General features: G+C 47.3%; 1 protein-coding gene across 3 annotated transcripts in view; it reads right to left on the reverse strand.

Moving 5' to 3' along the window:
* Dop1b (DOP1 leucine zipper like protein B) overlaps positions 1 to 4,421 on the reverse strand; it is a 98,780-nt gene that overhangs the window by 88,910 nt on the left and 5,449 nt on the right. The gene's annotated exons all lie outside the window — the stretch shown is intronic.

Genomic DNA, 4,421 nt, shown 5'->3' on the forward strand with positions numbered 1-4,421 from the left:
CCTCGGTGCTGGGCGGGGCCTCAAGGCGCCTGTCTTCTCCAGGGCCAGCCGCCAAGTCGGGCAAGGATGTATCGCCCGGCGGCTGAGCTACTCCGAGGGAGCTCGGAGGAGTCCGCGCCCAAAGGGACATCGGCCAGCGCCAGCCCGGAGCCGTCCACCGCCCTTTAGTTATCGGAGGAGTCCCGACAAGAACCCCAGCACTGCAGAAAGCTGCCCAGTACCTGGCTCACCCCATCTTTCCCATCGAGGCCCCACCCAAACCCCGTGCCCCAGGAGGAGGACGAAGCCTTCCAGGCTCGGGGCGCAGAAGGCTGGGGACCTTCGGTAAGGTGCCCATGCTCCCGCAGGCCTCGGCTTTCCCTACAGGGCAGGTGACGTCATTCCTTCCTGGAATGAGCTCCTTATGCAGGTGCGGGGTCGGGAGACGACTTCATGTCAACTCCGGGGAACATTAATGTTTCCAGGCCAGTCCTCTGCCTTTTTGTACCCACCGAGCCCGGCCTGATAGCTGCAGGCCGGACAAGAAGCCCCCCAGGCATTGGCCCAATCCAGGCTGCCCCAACGGCGCTCCCAGACGACCCAGACAGCGCCACCTGTGGGTTAAAATCGGAACTTGGGCTGCGGCCGCTCCTACAGGCCGCGTCTCCCTGGTGAATTTTTAGATCTAATCCGCCATCTACTAAGGTTGGGCCATCCATGAACGTGCTTGGCGGGGAGCGGAGGAAAAACGTTAGGAAATGGTGTAGAATACTGTGTATGTGTGTGTGCCTGGGAAAAGGTGTAGAGTTTGTATCAGATTCCAAAGTGGACCAATCACCTCTGCCAGAACACGGTGACTCAAGCAGCAGTTGTCCATGCGGGGCCCCTATCCTAGCCAGGCTGCTGGCTCGGATCGTTTCCAGCTGGCATTCACCAAGTGCCCCGGATGTACATCTTCTGAAGATCAAGTCAGGGAACGTCTTAAAATAGAATCACAGGAAAATGAAAGAATTGCGCCACATGTAGCAGGGGATCATTTCATGAAAACCGATTTCCTAATACAGAGATGACAAACTGTTTTTACATAACTGGCAGAAAAAAATGGCAAAAATTTGGCAAACAAGTGACTGCTGAAGTTCCCAAGTCTCAACCACTACCCCTCCCCTGAACAGATAGATATGTTGGTGTGTATTTATAATCGCAGCACTCGGGGAGGCTGAAGCAGGAGGATCACAAGTTTAAATCCAGCCCGGACAACTTAGCAAGACCCTGTCTCATAATTAAAAGGGCTGCGGGTGGGAGTTCAGTGGTAGCTAAATCTCCAGCACCAAGGGAAAAAAAATCTAGTTATCTATGCTCATTTGTTAAAGACATGTAAGGGGAACAGGTTCCTTACACAATAATATTCTAACTAGGGAGTTTAATGTTTAATACAAATCCCAATATTAATCCTTCCTCCCAACAATAAAGAAGTCATCATATACTCAAGCACACTACATTCACCATGCAAGCATCAACCCAGAAAAATTTGACAGAAAAGCTGATATAGAAGGGACTGCTGGTGCCATCTGACACCTAAAAACAAACAAACAAACAAACAAAAAAAAAATATATATATATATATCATATATGTATATCATACGCAAAGGTCCTTTAAACCACACTTGAAGCTGGGCATGGTGGAACACACCTATAATCCCACCTACCTGGGAGACTGAGGCAGGAGAATTGCACATTTGAGGTCAGCCTGGGCAATTTAGCAAATTAGTGAGAGCCTGTCTCAAAATAAAAAAGGGCTGGGATGTAGTTCAGGTCTTGAATTCAGTCACCAGCGGCAAAAACAAGACAGAACAAAATCATACTGTATTTCTCTGTGGGCTAACTTGGGGATCCAATGAACAGATAGCTTACAAATCACTTAGATTAAATGTATCATCTCTATTTTATACCAAGAGTTACCCATGGTCTTCAGAATCATAACAGAAGGTGGATGTACCCTGCAGGCACCAAGGAACTCTGCAGTTCTGGATGTGGCCCCAAGTCTCAGCTGTGAGATCCTGAACAAGTTAAGCTCTCTGAGCCTTCATTTCTTCAGTTGAAAAATGATAGTGATACCAATCTTGAAGGACTATTGTGAGAGTTAGGTAAAACCATGTCGGGAATGAACGAGCATGACCTATAGCCCAGGATGCAATTTATGATTTTGTTTTCCTTTTGGTTCTGAGCATTACTGTTATAATTATTTTCTCTATAGCATACTATGAAGAATTTAATGATTTCTGTTGGTCAGGTTTCTTTTTGCTTAAGCATTAGCCATCCAATTTAACTGTCTTACTTCTGTTACTGGGACAAATGGCCAATACCCACAATTGAAAGGAAAGATAGTTTTGGCTCACACATTTTTTTTTTCTCACAGTTTTTAAAGGTTCCTGTCCATGGCGAGCTCTTCCAAGGCAGAAAGAGCATGGTTGAAGGGTGGGAGGAAGAGAGCTGCTCACCCCATGGCAGCCAGGAAGCAGAGAGAGAAAGAAGGCGCCAGTATCTTTCCAGGTCACACCCCAGGACTGGCCACACCCTTGGACCTACCTCTTCCAATTAGACCCCTCCTCCTAACAGCTTAGTCAGCTAGTAATCCTCAGTTTATTAATCCACAGATAAGGGCTGCACCCCCATGATCCACTCCCCTTCCAAAAGCCCCATTCTACACAGGAGGCCTTAGAGGACATTCTAGATCTACATCTTAACTGAGTAGGAAAAGGACCATTTGAAAGACATCAGTGTACTTCCGGAGGGACCTGAGGCCCAAGGAAAGAATCTGTGGGAAGGGGTCTCCTCTTTGGTCCGCCTTCTTCTTTGGCTGTGGCCTGGCTCCTTGTCCTTAGGCCACAGTTGGTTGGACTGATCACTCTCGGTACTGGCTCTGATCCAGTCCAGCCCGTCCTGCCTTTATGAGTCTTCTAAGTGGGGTTATACACTGATCCAAAAGTGTCAAGGGGAGATTGGTCGGATAGAGCCAGAGGAGGAAGTAGAACGACGTGGTGGGCGATGACTTCCTGTCTGGGACACAAGTAGAGCCTGCAGCCCCTTCTAGCCCTGGTCAGTGGCATCATCAGCAAGACTCGATTGGCTGCAAGGGAGACCAGAGTGTGACAGTCCAGAAACCCCCTAAAGCCATTAAAATGTCATAGGAGCAGGAGGCTGGGTTTAACCAATGACATTAAAAATGGGCTGCAATTGGGCATGACGGCCACATGCCTGTAAGCCAGCACTCTGGGACCATGATGCTAAGTAAAATAAATCCGACATAGGGGTTTAAATGTCATATGGCTTCTCTTATATGAGAAACACAAAGTATAAATAAATAAAAGAGCAAAATAAAAGATAATAGGAAACAGGAAGGTAGATCTTTTGCAGTCAGTAGGAAAGGAAGGGGACGTAAAAAGGATTAAGATGTGTTATGTACATGCACCAGCTCCTCATGATGAACATAATCATTATTTGCTGCAGACATGGACTCATAAAAATAAAAACAAACTAAAATTATAGGTCCAGGAGCAGACATCCTCCATGGCAGGAGAGAGATGGCCGGTGCTGCCAAGGCACTGGCAAGATGAAGGGGGTGACAGACATTTTGGGCAGAAGCCAAAACCCAGCACCAAAGAAATCATGTCCCAACAGAAGCAACAAAACCACGTCTCCTGACTCCTCCAAGCCCCATGCTTAAATAAAATGCACAGGAGGCCATTGGTTTGGGCTGAGCTCCTGCACTGGGCCCAGTGGGCCAAACCAAAATGGAGTCACTCATGCTAAAGAACTGCATTGCCAAAGCAAAGGTTGTTTGACCAACCCAGCAATCAGGAGAGAGATAACAGCCAAAGCCTTAACCACCTGGAGCTAGCCAGCTGTCTACTTTAACCTTTATAGGAAAACAAACAATCTGCCTTTTTTGGTTTCTGTTTTCCTCAGCCCTTTTCTGTCTATAAAACCAACCTCCTGCGCTTGGCTCCTCAGATCGCCCATGCTATTTTACAGAATAAAGTGTCACCCCATTCCAGAATTGCATGTAAAAGCCAATTAAGATTTTTAACACTGCAATTTTGTCTTCTGACAGAAATAGTAAAAAATATAATGAAGACCAGGACTCAGGGAGGGTGAGGCAGGAGGATCTTCACAATTTTGACAACAGCCTGAACCACATAGTGAGAACCTGTCTCAAAAAGCAAAGCAAGGGCCGGGCATGGTGGCGCATGCCAGTAATCCCAGCACTCCGGAGGCTGAAACAGGAGGATCACTGTGAGTTCGAGACCAGCCTAGGCTACATAGTGAGTTCTAGGGATTTAGCTCAGTGGTTCTGCCACCTGCCTTGAAAGCGCAAGGGCCCCGAGTTTGATTCCCAGTACAAAAAAAAAAAAAAAAAAAAAGCAAAGAAAAAAAAAAAAAAC

This window comes from Fukomys damarensis, unplaced genomic scaffold, assembly GCF_012274545.1.
Source record: "Fukomys damarensis isolate Sample0158 unplaced genomic scaffold, DMR_v1.0_HiC HiC_scaffold_24, whole genome shotgun sequence".
NCBI lineage: Eukaryota > Metazoa > Chordata > Mammalia > Rodentia > Bathyergidae > Fukomys > Fukomys damarensis.